Source organism: Dasypus novemcinctus, chromosome 17, assembly GCF_030445035.2.
Source record: "Dasypus novemcinctus isolate mDasNov1 chromosome 17, mDasNov1.1.hap2, whole genome shotgun sequence".
NCBI lineage: Eukaryota > Metazoa > Chordata > Mammalia > Cingulata > Dasypodidae > Dasypus > Dasypus novemcinctus.
In genome coordinates this window covers 43,419,677-43,439,563 of record NC_080689.1, presented here as the reverse complement: position 1 = coordinate 43,439,563, position 19,887 = coordinate 43,419,677, and the positions used below count along the sequence as shown (strand labels likewise).

Here is a 19,887-nt window from a genome sequence, read left to right as displayed (position 1 = left end):
GAGCAGGAATATTTAACAGGTTATTCATTATACAGAGGGGCTTTTTTTGTCTAGCTAAATTGAGGCTTGCTACAAAGCTTTGAAGAACAAGAGTTTATTGTTACATGTTTCTGGAAAATGTGGAAAACATGGAGACACAAAATTCTAAATCATCCCCAATCCTATTACCCAGAGATAACTACTATTAAAAAGGTTGGTAAACTAAGCACAGACACAGTTAATTATACAACATTAAAAATAAAACTCAAATGAGTAAATTTTATTATATCTCATTCAAACGTACATTCTAGATCACTTGCTGTGTAAAAAAACGTATAGTTATGTTTTAAAACAAATTCTACTGCCGGCTAGTGGCTTCAAGTTTATAGTTAAAGATCACCAGAAGGGACCTCTAGATACTAGAGCAGAAATCAGATGGTTTTGTGCGGTGTTCACTCTCACATATTACAATTTACCAAGCAAGGAATTATGGCTTGTAAAAACAATCATGAAATTGTAACATTTTACTTTCATATTTCAGACTACATGTAATCCTCAAACCCATCTCAATAAACCATTTAAAATTCATGGCAGAAAAAACACAAAAAATTCATGGAAGTAAATAAACATTCATTTTTATAAGTTATATTTGAAAGAATATTATTGTACAAAAGAAACTGGTCCATAAAACAGAAAGTACTATTTCCTCCCAAACACTTCTCCCACGAGCTAAGGACAACCTGACTCATTCCTTCAAAATATTAGCTCTAAATATCTACCTTCAAACAATTATCTCTATAAAATTCTCCACTAAAAAAGTCTAAAATAGCCGTTTGCCTCTACTTCAAGGTGGAAATTACTCATACACACACACACACACACCTCTCTCATTTGACTGCAAAATGGTTATCAAATATGTACACATATACATTACATAATGCATTGCATAAGAATATACTTTCATACAGGAATAGGATATCATTAAAATTATCTTCCCACTCTGAGTTTACAATATTCTCAATCCTGAGAAACCATTAATTTTAAGTAAACTAAATATGGATTATTTAAAATTTTTCACTTGAGATTTTATCTGCATTTCTGACAAATTCCATGAAACAGGATGGTGTAATGGTTACAAAATTAGCTACAGGAGCAGTGTTTGGGCTTTCACAAGTGAGAGCAAGCATGTCATAAAATTCCATTGCTCTCTCCGCTCACACGTACAGTTTGAAAATACTAAAGAAACCCAATCATCTTGCTGTGTTTTTATTGTGGTAAAATATACATAAAAAATAAAACATATGACTTTGTCAATTTTTAAGTGTACATTTTTTTTATCAGAGAAGTTGTGGGTATACAGAACAATCATGCAAAAAATACAGATACCCATTACAACTCTCATTAGTGTGGTACACTGGTTACAAAATGATGAAAGCACATTTGTATAACTGTACCATTAACTAAAATGTATGCTTTAATTTAGGGGTCATTGTGCTGTGCAGTTCCATTCATTTTTAAAAACTTTTTAAAAACTTTTTATTCTAGTAATACATATATAACCTAAAATTTACCCTTTAAGCACATTCAAATATATAAGTCAGTCCTGTTAATTATGTTCACAACGTTGTGTTACCACCACCACCATCTACTACCAAAACTCTTCCACTCTCCCAGAAAGAAACCTATACATTGTAAGCCTTAACTTAACTTAATTTCATGTCCCCACCCCATCTCCTAACACTGTGGATTTGTTTATTCTAATTTTTCCCTGTCAGAGAGATCGTGAGAGATCATATTTGTCCTTTTATATCCAGCTTATTTCACTCAACAAAATGTCTTCAAGGTTTATCCATGTAGTCACATGTATAAGAACTTCATTTCTTTTTTATGACTGAAAAACTCTCCATTGCTTGTATGTAACACATTTTTTTGTTTATCCATTCATCTGTTGAAGGACACTTGAGTTGCTTCCATCTTTTGGCAATTGTGAATAATGCCACTATAAACACAGGTGTGCAAATATCTGTTTGAGTCCCCACTTTCTTTTTTTTTTTTTTTTAAAGATTTATTTTTATTTATTTAATTCCCCTCCCCTCCCCCGGTTGTCTGTTTTCTGTGTCTTTTTGCTGCGTCTTGTTTCTTTGTCCGCTTCTGTTGTCGTCAGCGGCACGGGAAAAAGTGTGGGCGGTGCCATTCCTCGGCAGGCTGCTCCCTCCTTCGTGCTGGGCGGCTCTCCTTATGGGTGCACTCCTTGCGCGTGGGGCTCCCCTACGCGGGGGACACCCCTGTGTAGCAGGGCACTCCTTGCGCGCATCAGCACTGCGCATGGGCCAGCTCCACACGGGTCAAGGAGGCCTGGGGCTTGAACCGCGGACCTCCCATGTGGTAGACGGACGCCCTAACCACTGGGCCAAAGTCCATTTCCCCCCACTTTCAATTATTTTGGGTATATACCTAGTAGTGGGATTGCCGGGTCATATGGGAAATCTATACTTAACTTCCTGAGGAACTGCAACACTGTCTTCCACAACCACTGCACCATTTTACATTTCCACCACCAATAAATGAGTGTTCCTATTTATCCATATCCTTTCCAACAAATGTAATTTTCTATTTTTTAAGTATAGTTGCCATTCTAGTAGTGGGTGTCCAATGCTATCTCATCATGGTTTTGATTTGCATTTCCCTAATGATGTCGCGTATCTTTTCATGTGTTTTTTGACTATTTGTTTACGTTCTTTGAAGAAATGTCTATTATTCAAGACTTTTGTTAATTTCATAATTGGGCTGACTGGCTCTTTGTTGCTGAGTTGCAGCATTTCTTTAAATATTCTAATTATTAAACACTTATCAGATACATGGCTTCTAAATATTTTCTCCCATCATGTTGTTTTACTTTCATTTATCTATTTTTTTAGTAGCTTGTGCTCTGGGAGTAAAGTCTAAGAAACCATTGCCTAACACATGGTTATGAAGATGCTTCACAATGTTTTCTTCTAGGAGTTTGGTAATTCTACCTCTTATATTTAGGTCTTTGATCCAGTTTGAGTTAATTTTGTATACGGTATGAGGTAGGAACAACCTTCATTCTTTTGCAAATAGATATCCAGTTTTCCCAGCATCATTTGTTCAAGAGACTATTTTTTCCCAATTGAGTGGTCTTTGCTTCCTTTGTCAAAAATCAATTGACTTGATTGTAAGGGTTGATTTCTAAGCTCTTAATTGTACTCCACTGGTCCATAAGTCTGTCCTTGTGTCAGCACCTCGGGTGTTTTAGTTATTGAGTCATCTAAATTACAAAGAAGGGAGTGGCACTGTACTAAGTTTAAAGATTGGGAAGTGTGAGTCTTCCAACTTCGTTCTTCTTTTTCAAGCTGCCTTTGGTTATTCAGAGCCCCTTAACTCTCCATATAAATTTGATGATTGACTATCCTCCATTTCTACAAAAAAGGCTGTAGGAATTTTGACTGGGATTGTGTACATTTCTTTGGGTAAAACGGACATCTTGATGATAGTTTTCCAATCCGTGAACATGGAATGTCCTTCCATTTATTTAGGTCTTTTAAAATTTTCTTTTAGCAATATTTTATAGTTCCTGTGTACAAACCCTTTACATCCTTGGTTAGATTTATTCTTCATATTTGATTCTTTTAGTTGTTATTGTTAAGTGGTTTTTTCCTTGATTTCTTCTTCAGATTGCTTACTACAAGTATATAGAAACACTACTGATTTTGGGGTGTTGCTCTTGCACCCTACCACTTTACTAAATTCATTTATTTATTAGCTCCAGGAACTTTGTTGTGGATTTCCAGGATTTTCTGTATAAAGGATCAGATTACCTGCAAATAAGGAGAGTTTCACTTCCTTCTTTCTAATTTAGATGACTTTCTTCTTCTTCTCTAATTGCTCTAGCTAGAATTTCCAGTAAATGTTGAATAAGAGTGGTGACAGTGGGTATCCTTGTCTTGTTCCTGATATTAGAGAATACCTTTCAGTCTTTCATCATTGAGTATAATATTAGCTGTGAGTTTTTCATAAATGTCCTTTACCATGGTGAGGAAGTTTCCTTCTATTCCTTGTTTTTTAAGTATTTTTATCAAGAAGGGATGCTAGATTTTGTCAAATGCAGATGATCATGTGGTTTTATTCCTTCATTCTGTTAATGTGGTATATTTCCATCAACTGAATTTCTGATGTTGAACCACTGTTGCATACCTGGGATTTGGTTTGCTAGTATTTTGTTCGAAGAATTTTTATATCCATATTAATATATTTGTCTTAATTTTTTTTCTTGAGGACAATTTCCTTTTCTTAAGAAAATTACTATACAGCTTTCATATGAGGATGATGTTGGCCTTATAGAATGAATTAAGGAGTGATCCCTCCTCTTCAATTTTTTTGAAGAGTTTGAGCAGGATTGGTATTAATTCTTCTTGGAATGCTTGGCAAAATTCCCCTTTGAAGCCATCTAGTCCTAGGCTCTCTTTGTTGAGAGGTTTTTTTGTCTGTCTTTATTTTCAGGAGGCAGGGAGTTTGAACCAAGGACCACAAGTATGAGGAAAGTAGGCACTTAATCAACTGAGCTACACTCGCTCCCCTGTTGAGAGGTTTCTGATTACTGATTCAATCTCCTCACTAATCATTGGTTTGTTGAGCTCTTCTATGTCTTCTTGAGTCAGTGTAGATTGTTTGTAGGAATTTGTTCATTTCATCTAGGATATCTAATTTGTTGGCATACAGTTGGTCATAGTTCTCTTATAATTCTTTCCTCTCTCTCTCTTTTTTTTTTTTAGGAAGTACTGGGTATTGAACCCAGGACCTCATACATGGGAAGCAGGCACTCAATGACCAAGCTACATCTGCTCCCCAATGAGAGTTGTTTTTTTTGTTTTTCTTAGGAGGTACTGAAAATCAAACCCAGTACCTCATACATGGGAAGCAGGCACTCAATCACTTGAGCTACATCCACTCCTTCTTGAAAACCTTTTAGAGTCTCCTAAGATTAATGTAGAACTGCCAATTCTCTCTATTAATCTGTCAATATTTATTTCATATATTTGGGGGCTGGGATGTAAAGGGCATATATATTTATAATTGTTACCGCTTCTTATTTAATTGACCGCTTTGTCCCTCATAACAGTCTATTTTACCTGATATGAGTATAGCTATCCCAGCTATTTTTTGGTTACCTCTTGCAGTATTTTTTTCCCTTCCCTTTCACTTTCAATCTACTTATTTCTTTGAATTTAAGGTGACTCTCTGGTAGACAGCCTATGTTGGGTCATGATTTTTATCCATTCTCCACCTCTGCATTTTGACTGGAGAGCTTAATCCATTTATATTTAGAATCACCAATGATAATGCAGGGCTTTTTCTGTCAATTTTGCTATTTAGTCTTTGTAAATAGTATACCTTTTTTATCCCTCAATTCTTCTGTTAATGCCTACTTATACATTTTTTTATTTTTTGTGTAGTACCATATTGAGTCCCTTCTCATTTCTATATGCATATAATATTCATATATTTTCCCTGTGGTTACTGTGGGATTAAAACTTAACATTCTGGCACTACTCATCCTGTAGCATGCCACAGTCCATGTCTTGGATTGTGTACTTACCTCTCTTCTTGTTTCTTAATAAACCCTTTACTCTCTTGCCTACGCTTAAAACAAACAATAAAACTTAACATCCTACATATATATATAAAATCATATTTAATACCAACTTGACCATTCCTATCCCCACCTTTTCCCCCACCTTTTTGTATTTGCTACCACTTATATCTTTGTATATTGTATATCCAAAACCATAGATTTATCATGTGCATTTTAGCACCAGTAGGAAGTAAGAAGTAGAGTTACATACCAAAAAAATACAATACAATAGTACTGCATAATTACCCAAATGGTTACATTTACAGCAGGTCTTTATTTCTTTATGCTGCTTTCTTTATTTTTCCTTCTTTTCTTTATGCTGCTTTGAACCATTGTCTAGTGTCCTTTCCTTTCCGTCTGAAGAACTCCCTTAACATTCTTTAAGGGCAGGTCCACTGGGTGATGAACCCCCTCAGCTTTTGATTGTTTGGGAATGTCTTAAATTTCCTTCTATTTTGAAAGTCTTGCTAGAAATGAAATTTTTGGTTGGCAAATGTTTTCTTTCAGCACTTTAAGTATTGCAACCAATATTTTCTTGAATGCCGACTCTTCTATCAAGAAGGTCAGCCCAAGGTAAATGCAAAGTGCAAGGTCGTCCTTGTCTTTTCTGGGCCGGTCCTTTTTCTGGGCTTGTTAGTGGCCTTTGGAGTCTCCCTGTTTATAGGAATATGTATGCCCCTCTGCTTTCCAGGAGACAGACCATCTTCCTGTCCTGGATGCTCCACTGCCAGACTTAAAGCAAGTAAGCCTTGTCCCAGGCTGTTCTCAATTGTTTCTTATAATGCTTTGTGGTCTCAAGCTGCTTCTGCCTGGAGTCAAATTCTAGAAAAGGAGGGCATGACGGAAAGAAGTTTCCCAAGTCAGTGTTTTCCAGCCCGAACAAGGCCAGGGACCCACAGAGAGAGTGCTGCCCAGGAGATGGGATGAGGGCGGGGGCGGGGTCAGGAAGGGTGCCAGGAGTGTCTTCCATGGCTCTGCAAAACTATGCTTCCAACCTGCTCAGCAAATACAGCCCTTCAACTGCCCTTCGCAGCTCTGAGGAATCCTACTGCCTTTAAGTCTCTTCCACTGCCTTTGTCCACGGTGGGCTGGAACAATGGCTGCCCTTAGAGCCAGGTCCCCAGTGATCTGAGTAGCTAATAAAAAGCAATCAGCCTGTGCCCACCCCAGATCTTTGGGAAGTGAATTTTTATGTCTCTTTATAGCACCGGCAAGCTATGCCACAGGCTGGACTTCCCTGGTGCCTGCCATGAAACTGCAGGCTGGATAACAGAAACCATGGCATAGGACAATTTACTGCCATTTACAACAATTTACCAGCCTCTTCCTCCTGCTCTTCCCTGGATACTGTACACTGTTCTACGAGACCCTGGAGTTCTGAAATAGTTGATTCAGACAGTTCCTGCCTGTTTAACAGCTGTTCTGGTGGAGAAACTGATTCCTGGAGTTTCCTACTCTTCCATCTTTCCACAATCCTCCTCCAGCATTAAGTATATTTTCAATGTTGTGCTACTATCACCACCATCCATTACCAAAACGTTTTCATCTCTCAAATTAAGCTGACCCATGTTACTGTACAGAGTTGAGTTCATATTCCATTACATCTGAATGCTCTATTTTTCTCTCTTAGACCTTTAAGATGCTGACTTACTTATTTTCCCACTGCTTTTAGGAAAGTGCAGAGAAGGGCAGATATGACAACAATCCTTTGAAAGTTTAAACTACTCCTTAATAATTATCTAAAAGTGGCCAGATTTGCTTTTTCTTTCCCTTTTTTTAAATTAAAATAAAGTGTTGACTGCTTTTCTGACTATGAAAAAATAAGCATCCTCATGGTCTTGTAGCATATTATTTACTATACTCCTCCCAATGTATGAAATATTTTAAAACTGAGTATGAGAAACATTAAGTCGGGAATTTCCTTTCATACAAAGGAGAGAAGAAAATCACCCACCAACCTACCATTTAAAGCAAATCCTTTACATTTTAATGTACCTCCTTCCAGCCTTATATTTAATAAAACTAGGTTTATACCATATTAAACAATTTTACATACCAATTTCCTCTAGAACATTATATTGTTAACATTTTCCCACTTCAGTAACATTTTTCCAAACCATTATTTTAAGGACTATATTATATTTCATCCAATGGTTGTGTCATAACTTATTTGATTCCCCCCATTAGAAGACAATTTTGCTTTTTCACTATTAATATTGCTAAGAAAATCCTTGTTTTAAAACTTGTCTTGATTTCTAATTATTTCTTTAAGTCACAGAGCTACAAGAGAGATTCATACAAAAAGTATAAACGTTCAATGTTTCTATCATATATAAAACCCATATGTTTCCACTAAGTTTTTTTATCTGAATACCTTCCCAACAGGTGATACAGAGCTCCCATTCACAGCACCCCAGAGAACACTGTCAATCTATCAATTTAAGCAGAAAAATTAATTCCATTGTTTTAATTAGCATTTCACACTCATGGTGCGTTTGAACAATATAATAATTAATCTTTTATTTCTCCTTTTATTAATTATCTCTTCACATGATTTCCTCAAATACTAGGGTTTTAGTGTTATTTTGTTTCTTTAAAAAAATTAATAGCGGGAAGCAGCTGTGGCTCATACAGTTGGGCTCCCGCCTACCATATGGGAGGCCCTGGGTTCGCGTCCCAGGGCCTCCTTCTGAAGGCGCAGGTTATGGACAGCTGCCCGGCCTGCAAGTGCAGTGGAGCACTGACTCAGCAAGGTTGACACAACAAAAAAGGGAGACAAGCAAAAAAATACACAGAAGAGCACACAGCAATTGGACACAGAGAGCAGACAGCAAGTGAGTCACCAGGGCGGAGGGGAAATAAAAATAAATAAACACAGACACAGAAGAATGCACAGTGAATGGACACAGAGAACACACAGCATGCAAAAAGCCACAAAGGGAGGATTAAAAAAAATTAATTGGGTCTGTCTTTATCATTATTTTGACATGATACATATGGACAATTTCAATATAGATTGGAATTTGCATTATTTATTTGAATGAATGGTATTAGTCACGGTAATATATCTTTTTTGAATAAACCATATTACTTATTTGAAAGAAAATCACGAAATTCAGAAAAACTAAGCAGAAATCCCACATTTTATGATAAATAAAACTGAATGTGATGGGCACTGGAGTACCTCATTTAGTTGTTCTTTGTTTTTGTTTTTTTTGAGGTACCGGAGTTGGGGACTGAACCCAGGGCCTCACATATGGGAGGCCAGCGCTCAAACCACTAAGCCACAGTGGCCCTCTCTAGTGTTTCATTTGCTTGATTGTTGTTTGTTTTGTGTGTGTGTGTGTGTGTGTGTGTGTGTGTGTGTTTTTCTTTAGGAGGCACAGGGACCGAATCTGGGACTTCCCATGTGGGAAGCAGATGCTCAACCATTGAGCCACATCTGCTCCCTCATTTAGTTTCAATAATTCTATGTAACAGGGACTATCATACCTTCATCATTTTACAGATGAAGATGCTGAAGACCAAGACAGTTTGCCCTAGGTTACTAGGCTAGTGAGTAGAGTAGTAACTAGTGTAAATGCTTATTGGTAAAAGGAACTGCTTAAAAGAAATACATTACTTTCAAGGAAAAGAACTGGAACTGATAAAAAGTTCCCAGTAAGTGGTCTTGTACAGCCTGCACTAAATAAATTCCACCAATAACAAACACAAACTTTTTGAAAATAAAAAATTGTTTAATAGCTCTTTTGGGGGCGGCGGACTTGGCCCAGTGGTTAGGGCATCCACCTACCACATGGGAGGTCCGCGGTTCAAACCCCGGGCCTCCTTGGTCCGTGTGGAGCTGGCCCATGTGCAGTGCTGATGCGCGCAAGGAGTGCCCTGCCACGCAGGGGTGGCCCCGCATAGGGGAGCCCCACGCGCAAGGAGTGCGCCCCGTAAGGAGAGCCGCCCAGCGGGAAAGAAAGTGCAGCCTGCCCAGGAATGGCACCGCCCACACAGAGAGCTGACACAGCAAGATGACAACAAAAAGAAACACAGATTCCTGTGCTGCTGACAATAACAGAAGCGGACAAAAACAAGAACACGCAGCAAAAAGACAGAGAACAGACAAGGGGGGGGCGGGGGGGAGAAAGAAAGAAAGAAAGAAATCTTTTTTTTTTAAGTAAATAAATTTTTTTAAAAAATAGCTCTTTTGACATAAAAATGTTGAAGTTTCCACAAAGCATACCAAAAAGGGTCAATGGCTCATATAGTTTAGGTAGGCCCAGGAGAAAGGAATGAAATCCTTATGAATTGAGCACCTGCTATAGGCCTGGACTGTACAGTGCTACCCCACAACTGCTGTGTGAAAAATAGGTCCTTTTATTCTGATTTTACTGATGAGGAAAACTGTGGTTCCAAGCATGACCAGCTAGTCCAAGGCTAGTTCCTAGCCTGGACTACAGAGCTGGTATGTGATACCATTAGGAGTTGAGTCCAGATTGATTTGACTCCAAAATCAAAGCTTTTTCCAAACTAGGGAAAATTTTTTGGCAATAACAAAATCATCCTCACAAACCTTAAAGGAAAAACTGTTTATGACTACTAAAATTACAAATGACTGTTCATTAAAAAACGGTTAAAATACATAGACTAGGTGATAATTTTTGCAACACATATAATCCATAAGAGATTAGTAAGCAATTATATATATAAAGAACTCCTAGAAATTAATAAGAAAAGAAACAATCCAAAAGAAAAAGTCAAAATGTTAGACAGGCATTTCACAAAAAAGGAATCTAAATGACCAAAAATATAAAAAGATACTCAACCTCAATAATCAGGGAAATAGGAAATAAAATGCACAATGAAATAAAATTTCACAAATAGGGACTGGACAACATTTTAAAGTCTGGTAAATGAACTACCGGCAAGGTTGTAAAACAATCGTAACAAGCACTGCTAGTGGAAATGCAAACTCTTACAACCACTTTGGGAAACAGCTCTGCATTATCTAGTAAATTTGCAGATGCGCATACCCCAGGATCCAGCAAATTTCATTCCTTAGAAAAAGAGGGTGGGGGAGAGAGAGTAAGAGAGTGTGTATGTACCTCTTCACATATGTACCAGGAGCCATGTGCAAGAACCATTCACAGCAGCCTTTTTATAATAGCAAGAAAACTGGAGTCAATTCAATTCTGTATCTCCAGTAGAGTGAATAAATAATTCAAGGTGGAATACTGTACAGCAGTGAAAATGAATGAACTACAGCAACCAAACGACTCAATCCCAGGAATATGTTAATCAAAGAAGGCAGCAGAAAAATAATAAAGTATATAAAGTTTTAAAAAAGACAAAATGAAGATTTTTAAAAGGATAGACCATAGACAAGAAAAAGGGAATGGTAAGTACAAAGTTCAGGACGGTGGTTGTTGCTTCAGTGGGAGTGTGGAGGAGGGCAAAGGGGACTCTGTAGTATATGCCAAGACTGTTCTTAAAGCAGGTGGTGGTTGCATGAGTGTCCACTGTTTTGTAAATTCGTATGTTTTATAAACATATTTGTATCTACTAATTACTTAGTAAAAAACTGGAAAAACAACAACACACACACACACACACACAAACAGACTAGAAGGCCAGGACACTGATTATCCCGGAAGTAGCAGATGATAGAGCAAGCTATTAGGGAGAATGGAGGGAGCAGAAAGGACCTGGCTCAGGGGTTTAGCTTCCTGGGCTCCTATGCAGCTGCTTGGAAGCCAGACTTCTTCCCCAAGAGGAAAAAAAATTGTGGTTTTCAACTTTGGATCTATTTTAGAAAAGAACCTAAAAAGCTGATTACTCTAAATAAACAATACTAAATAGGACTCTACAAACTAAAGATTTTTCAAAAAGTGCTTTATAAAGCAATTCTGTATAAAATAAATAATTTACAGGGAGTGTCCATCACTTTCCTCACCACCACTTACTGATTAAAGGAAAAAAAGGGTGGGGGGTTGATACTTCAGCAAAAGAAAACACAAAAAGAAGGTACGGGGATGAACCTTTTGATATCAAGGCTCTTAGCTGAAAGAGTAGAACAGGGTTTCTCAATTTAATGTACATACAAACCACTTAGGAGACTTGTTAAAATGCAGATTCTGATTGGGTAGGTCAGGAGGGGTACCTAAGAATCTGCATTTATAACAAATTCCCAGGTGATAGTGAAGTTGGTCTACTCCAGAGATGTTTAAAAATTAGAAATATGGATGTATCTAATTGGGATAGCTTAGTTTTACTCATCAAAGCAGAAAAAAGACTGATGATGTTATTCCAACATTACATAAACTTCGAGATAGGATGACTGTTACCAGAACAATCAGAGTACTAAACTAGGTCTTTTGGGGGAAAAAAAGGTATTCTGAGAAAAACCAAAGACTGAAAACTTAAAAGAGAAATCCTTGCGATGCTTTTACTCAACTCCACAAACCTCCACAAAAGCTACAGAAGTTAACTTTTCCAGCAGGGGTATTAGCCCTTTCCTCAAGGAAGAATGGTTTATATTCCCAATAGTCTCACAGGAAGAAACCAGAGCTACCATAAGGAAATCCACAAAACATTAATTAAAGCACAATAATAACACAGATGTTGGTCAGGGCTCAACATAATTAAAAGAGCATCATATTGCTGCATGTAAAACAAAAAATGACAGAGCTTTAAAATTCTAAGAAAATGCTCTTAAAACAAAAAACTTAAAATTGTTTCAACAGAACCCACAGAGAATGATTGCCTCTCATCATGTCTACATTTGTTTAGTAGTAGTAAAATCATTCTATCTCCAAACAGTACTTCCACATGTAAAAGTCAAACCAAGCAATCACTCACACAAATTTTCCCAGGAAACTGCCAATGCCAAGTCTCTGCTCAGGATATGTCACAAGTGGAGGGTGAGGTCTTCTCACTTTGCTCCTACAACATCACAAACAGTTGTTACTAGCCTCGCCCAAGAGATATCAACAAAAACCTCAACAGCCGGAGAAAACCAAGTGACAGCAGTACCTTGACTGCCCTGTTACTTCTCTCAGATAAAGGTTTTTGTTATTCCAGAAATGACAAGAGTTACAACGAGCTTAAGCAGAATTCTGCACTTGGTGTAGATCAGAACAGCTAAACCAACACTGTGACATCACCTAAGGGTATTTCTTACAAGAAAGTAAATCCAAAATACTCTGGATAATCTATGGAAATGATACTCACAAACATCTTTGTGCAGCATGATTTTATACAACCAGCACAATGATGAAGCCCATATCCAAAAAGAACCATATTTTTCAGTGGCCCTCTATCAGAAAAATTCAAATAATTGCACATAAACCACACAATTCACATTCAGTCCTCCTCTGCAGAGCCACATAAATCGAATGGCATTAATTTAGATTCATTAGATATTAAAATAAAAGTAGGCATGCCCTTGGCTTTGAAACACTGACCTCCCCTTCTAATTAGCTTACTGAAATTTCCTTTTTCAGCTACACATTTAGAAAAGCCTGGGTTGACATATGAAATGTATCTCATTTGCCATCCCACTCTGAGTAAGTGAATTATAGAAATGGCATTTAGAAGAGAAATTCACTGTATACTAACCAAGATAAGAACACTAAGAACCATCTCTTTCGACCAGATACCAGACACAGAGACCTTGGTGGCCTGCCTTCTCAACCCTCTCCCCAGCTACATAGCCACACTCATCTGAAAAAATATATATACAAGAAATCCATAGAAACAAACATAAATGCAGTTACTATCATGATCCTATAAGTCGTGCCTAGAGTCTTAGCTGTGTATATCAAGAGAACTCAATACCAATTTATCATTCATCATGACACTCGCTTTACTAACCCTTAATAAAGAATCCAAATATGTAATTATACTTGATTTACTAATGATCAAAACAAAGCAAATACAGGTTAAAGTAATACTTTATTACCCATCAAAATTATATATATATACATGTATCCTTTAACACAACCTACCTAATGCTAACATTTTTATAAATGTCTCAGACATTTAACAATTAAAATATTGCAACCATTTAATTAAAAATGGTTTTCTATAAGAAAAACTCATATTCTTAGTACTGACTAAAGACAGGCCAGGTACCGTACTGTCACAGCTGTGAAGGTCCAATTTAAAAAAAGAATCAACTTTTCACATAGGAAGAAATCGACGCAGGGCTGGGTTGTGGATAAAGATTACGGGGATCCACAGAAAGACGCTGCGACTCTCAGCACTGACTGCACCACTGCCTCGGCTCACCACTGGGCCCCGTCCTTCCTGCAGCCCCTCCCTACGGCTCCGGTCCCTCCGCCCGAGGTCGGATTCCCGTCCGCAGCCTCAGGCCGGCTCGGTCGGCCCGCATTAGCGCAGCGGGGCGCCCCTTTACGGGATACAGTCCGACAACGGGGTGGGGGCGTCACCCCGAGAGGGAAGACCCTCGACCCTCCCACGCCCAGGTGACCTGGTCCTCCTGACGCTCATTCGGCTGAAGCTGCACGACACGGTGGATGCCGCTCCGGGCCCCGGTCAAGGGCAGCCCCGGGCCTGGGTGGGGCCGGGCGGGGGCCGCAGGCGCCCAGGGACCGTGCCAAGCCCCGCCAGCGAGAACCAGGGGAGGCTGCGATACTGCTGCATTGTGCTGCATCACGGCGAAGGCACCGTGAGCCATCCATCTTGCCAAAAAAGCACATCCCTCCCGCAAAACAAATCCCACCGTATCCATTTTCTTCCTCCGCCGAAGCACCCACACTCGCCCTCTCCTCACTTACTGGCTGGAATGGCTTTTGACCGGAAAAATAAAGGACACGGTTTGGGTACTGACAGCCCCCCTAATCTGATGGCAGGACTTGGCACCTTTCCTGTCACAAAAACAAAGGGAAGGCACCCCCTTCCCCAAAGAGAGCCGCGAACGTGGGGCGGGGGATGACGAGAGGAGCTTCCAGCTCACCACCCCGAAAAGGACCCAAAGGGTCCCCGCAGCGGTACAAACCTGTTGAAGAGCAGGGTGACCGGCGGCGAAGGGCCCACGCAGCCGCGGCTCGGCGCCCCGAGGAGGCTCACGCCCAGCTCTGGGAGAGCAGGACGGCAGGGAGGGTGGGGGGCCGGCGGGGAGGGCGGGCGCCGGCAAGGGGGGGGTCGGCCGGGCCGCCGCCTCCGGCTCAGCTGCAGCGCGGCGCAGCGGGGACCACGCCTGGCCGCATCCCCAGTACCGCTGCGCTCAGCGCCCGGCCCAGTCACCGCCGCCCCCGCTCCCCACCCGCCAGGGTTGCGGGGAGGGCGCCCGAAAATATACCCTGTCGGCTGCCCACTCTGCAACCCACGCCCTCTCCAGGGCCCGCTGCGTCCAGCTGGAGGGAAGAGGCTGCGGAGGCAGCGAGGAGGAATCGGCACGGCTGCACCCGAGGAGGAGGCCGAGCTGCTGCGGGGTGCACGGCGGGTCTGGGGCTGCCCCTCGGCGGAGCCCGCTGCCCGCCGCCCCACGCCCGGAATAACCCGAGTGATAACAAGCATCTGGGCTCCAGGCTCCCGCGCCGCCCCCGCCCGGCTCTACAGCCTCCCCGCCCCCACCTCGCTCCCACCCCGCTCCCCCGGGAGCAGGGCAGCGGCGGGGCAGCGGCGTCGCCCGGCCCCGGGCCCTCGCCCCTCCTCCCGCCCGCCGCCGCGAAGCCCGCCCGGGAGGCAGCCCCAGTGAGTTGGCATCTTCCAGCGTCAGACCCCCTACCTACCTCCCGAGGGTGGGCTGGGGGCGCCGGGGTCCCGTCCTCCTCCAGCTCCTCGGCGGCCGGGAGGGTGGGCCGGGAGGCAACTACGCGGGGCTGTCCGCGGATGGGGCCGGGGCTCACAGGACGGGACCGGTGGGCGCTGCTGCGCGGGGCTGCGCGGGGCTGCGCGCTCGCTCCCGGAGGAGAGGCGGCGGAGGGAGGGACTGGAGGAATCCGCAGCCCGCACGGCAACAGCTGCACTGATTCCGGGGGCTGGGCGGGAGCGCGGGGGGAGGGCGGGGAGAGGGCGGGGAGCAGGCTTGGAGGGAGGGGGAGAGCGGGCGGGGCGGCAGGGGGCGGGGCGGGGCGAGGGGCGGGGAGAGGGAGAGGCGCGGGCGCCGGGCGCGCGCTCACTACTTGGCTCCCGCACGACCTCCGCGCGCGGTTTTTCCGTCTCCTATCCCGAGCCCCGAAGATGCCCGCTGAGCTCCGGCTCCGCGCACGAGCCGAGCCGCGGGCGCGTCCTCGGTCTCCGGAGCGTGGCTCGCCCCCTGCCGCGGGGACTGGCCTAGGGCTGGCCTAGACGCGGCGGGCACCGCTGCTGCCGCTACCCGGGCAAAGGGACAATGGGAGTTTTGTCCTCGCCGCCGGCGAGGGCCAATTTCATGTTTAATTTCAGGCTAATTCGATTATCGCTGTGGAAAGGGGCGGCTTCGTTTTCTCCTTGACTTGTGCGGCCTCTGTTCGCCCTCGAGGTTTGCGTTTGGAACGCGATGGGGTGTGTTTCGGGAGGCTTTAGAACGAACGTCCTTTGGTTGGTTTTAGATCTGAGTGGTGATGCCTTGTAGGTTCCGCCCAGCCTGGAGAAGGGTGCTGGGGAAACCTTGGAAAATCTTGGGGGAGAGGGGTTATTCCTCCGCGTAGTAGGAGATCCTCCCTGGTGAATGCTTCTTCACCCTTTCGGTCAGCATTGCAGGGAACAGACCCTAGAAGTGGCTCATCCAACTCCTGCCTCTCTCACAATCGCAGGCTAAGCTCTAACCTGAGGCGGGTGCCCTTCCCGAGTCATTCCTTGGGAGTGGTGTCTTCCCGGCTGCAGTGGACGCCGCAGGGGTGGCTTGGGTTTGAGTTCTCCCAACCACCTTTCCCTGAGACAGACACCTGACGTTTCCACGAATTGACGTCAAATGCCCAGTCCCCCTTCACAACCAGCTGGTCCACCCATCAGGACCAGCCCTCTCCCAGGCTGTGTAGAGATTCTGGAGCCACCACTACTGGGGAAGAAAGACGCTGTCATCACCATGATCACGAACAGAAGCGCACTTTAGAAGCAGACTCTGGGGAAATTGACTCTGTACTCGGCTCTGTACCAACGCAGTGCTGTGGGCCTTTCAGAGGGTTCTTGACTGAAAAAGCTACAGAGGTTTTCCCGCTAAAGATACGACCGTCAGAAATAGAAGACAGTCAAATAGCATGGAACATGCATAGATCTCAAGTCAATAAAGGCGAGGCTTGATGGTTTTATATTTTTATGTGTTTTTTTAAATGAATATTGTGAATAAAATTCACAGTTATCTTCAGCAAACTGAAGATAATTATTTTCTTTTAGGCCTTCCTCATCAGCATGAATGTTTGTACAAAGGTTATTTTTGATATATATGAAAGAGATTGAGGAAGGCAAATAATTTAACATTTTTCTCAGAAGGATGATCAGCCCAACCGGAATGTAAACTCCCCAAGTACAGGAGTTTTTGTTCGCTGTGCACCTAGCAAGCATTGGATTGAAAAGAATCGAGATGTAAGCTGCCCCCATTAGATAATACAGGAAATTCACTAGGAATGAAAGTTGTTTTCCTTTCACTTATGTATTTTTACCTCATGGCCTCTAGCACCTCTCCACCAACAATGTTAATGAAATAGCAAAGAAAACAGTGGCAATACTGGGAAATGCTTCAGCTTAAATTCTTCCAATATTATTCAGAGATGGTGACTTTTGAGTGTTTTCCTTTATCAGAGACAACATACTTGAATAAATCCTCATTTGATGGTGAGTCACCTCCTCTACCCCATTCCACTCCCACTTAAGTTTTTAATTTCCTTCAAAAAAGAGAGGCCACACACAAACTTAGCAAATTACTCTAATAAAGAACCAATAATTATTCCAAAAATGTGAGAAAACAAGAATTCAGAGTTCACTACAAATACCTGCTTCACAGTTATGAATTTTACCCATTGGTAGAAAAATGTTATCACCCAGGAGAGTCCAGTGCACCATGCACCAAAAATAAGTAACAGGAAAGGAAAAGATAGTCTAAATCTGGAGATATTATTGAAGAAGACTTCTGTGGGAGGCAAGAAATTAGAAGGAGATATAAAACCTTATGCAGTAATAATGATATCTCAAAATTATTATTTCCAAATATCTCAGAAGTAGCTTTGGGAAGCAGATGTGGCTCAAGTGATAAGGCCTCTGCCTATCACATGGGAGAACCCAGGTTTGACTTCTGGGGCCTCCTGGTGAAAAAAGAAGAGAAAGCATGCCTGCATGGCAAGCCGAGTACCCATGTGCTTTGGAATGGGGCAGGGAGGGGGGGAAAAAAGAAGTAGCTTTGCTGAAGGTTTATCCTCACATTAGAATCAAAGTTTCTTTAAAGGAACCTAGGACTCATCATCACCATGTCTGTGATATACTACTTAACATTTCAAAACCATGTGATTATACAGAAGTAACATTAAAATAGTACTTTATTAAAAATTTTTGCAGATGTAAATGATCATTCTAACTTCTCATTCAAAATATAGGTGAAAATCTTGTCAATATATGTATCAGTATAGAGTAGGTTATGATGCAATAACAATTCCCAAATCTCAGTAGCTTAGCACAACAAAAGTTAATTTATTGTTGTACAAAGACATAGTTTCAAATAACTATCTAGAGAAACTGTCCTCTCCATGTGTCAGTTCAGCATTCCAGAAGACTTTAATACGATGGTACCTCCATGTCTTTGCATGCTTCCACAATCTAGTGTGATAGAGGTTAAGTTCCAGCAAATAAATGCTTCTACATAGAAATGTTTTTGCTGTTTTATAAAACAATTCATTCTTCCACTTATTCAAGAAATATATATGCCTTATACTATTCTAGGCTCTGATAAAGAGCAATGGGCAAAATAGTAAAAACTGACTGCCTTCATGGATCTTCCATTCTAAGTGTGGGAGTCCATCAATCCATAATTAAGTAAACTAACTATATGTATAGTGATAAATCTGAATATATGGTAATATAAATATTTATAAATCAATACTCATAAAATTATCAGAATAATTAGTCTCCACTTTCTAACTAGCAATTATAAAATGCTCCCTAGTTTATAAAAAGTTTTAGCAAATATCATCTTTTTGCTTTTATCAGTGCCATGGGGTAGATATTAGCACTGTTTTATTGATGAGTAAACTGAGGCACTTGTGATTATATAAGTTGCCCAAGTTCCCACAGCTGATAATTAGGCCAGAGATATCTGCTTAGAAGCAAGCATGTCAGGGCACTGTGCACCTGGCCATTGCATATTAATTATTTAAACATAATTCTGATTTTAGACCTCTAGAGTAGTAGGGGAGAAGCTTTCTTAACTCTTCTCATTCCCTGTGGGTAGCAAGCATGGTAACTGATGCCCATGGCACACTAAACCCACTCAGCAAATAGGTAAGACCTTAGTACACTCATGTATTTTTGTTTCCACTAGTTGAGCTATGTATTTACTAAGTCAGTTGAGTTTATTCCCAAGTTTGCTTATTCCAGTTGTACTTATTATAATTAAGCATCACACAAACCAATGATATATGAGTGTGAGAGTTCTTTCAGTGAAAACTGCATAATTTTTAAAGGTTAAAACACTGCTATTGAATTAGGTGTGAGCAAGATAGTGAAAAATTGGGAAAGGGTGGAAATCACACAAAGTTTGAAATATTGAGGAGTCAGATTGCTTTGCAAGTATCTCTAAAGTTCTTATTCAACTTAAAAGAAAACAAAACTGTCATGTTGCTGTGGTTTATGCAAAAAAGAGGTGTCCTTTCACTCAGTAAATATAATCATAGAAATTCTTTGACTGTTATTCAACAGATTAGCTGATGAATGTACATTTATAATTTTCAAATCCAAATGAAACGTTAAACTATGTATTTCTGCAGCTATAAATCTATCATTTTATTTTTCTTTCAAAAAGTAATCCAATGGTTTGACAATGCATTCTTAGATATTACACTGAAAGCATGAGCAATAATAACAAAATTAATAGGACTTCATAAAATTTTTTTTAAAAAGGAACATTATCAAGAAAGAGAAAATGCAACCTACAGAATGGGAGAAAATATTTGCAAACATATATATCTAATAAGAGTCCAGTACACAGAATGTGTAAGGAACTCTTACACCTCAACAAAAAGACAACCCGATTATAAAATGAGCTAAGAACTTGAATAGACATTTCTCCAAAGAAGATATAAGAATGACCAAAAAGCCCATGAAAAGATATTCAA

At 41.2% G+C, this 19,887-nt stretch overlaps 1 protein-coding gene across 4 annotated transcripts in view; it reads right to left on the bottom strand.

The window, feature by feature from the left end:
* Positions 1–16,510, bottom strand: part of SPTBN1 (spectrin beta, non-erythrocytic 1) — a 209,084-nt gene extending 192,574 nt beyond the window's left edge. For 2 of the 4 annotated variants that reach the window (XR_011646105.1, XM_058278571.2), the window contains exon 1: positions 15,376–16,510. The gene's annotated coding sequence lies outside the window, so the exon portion shown is untranslated. Of the gene's footprint in view, positions 1–12,478; positions 12,558–14,639; positions 15,140–15,375 lie in introns of those variants that run through there. The other 2 variants (XM_004454230.5, XM_058278572.1) reach the window with 2 other exon arrangements.
* Between the last annotated feature and the right edge of the window lie 3,377 nt (positions 16,511–19,887).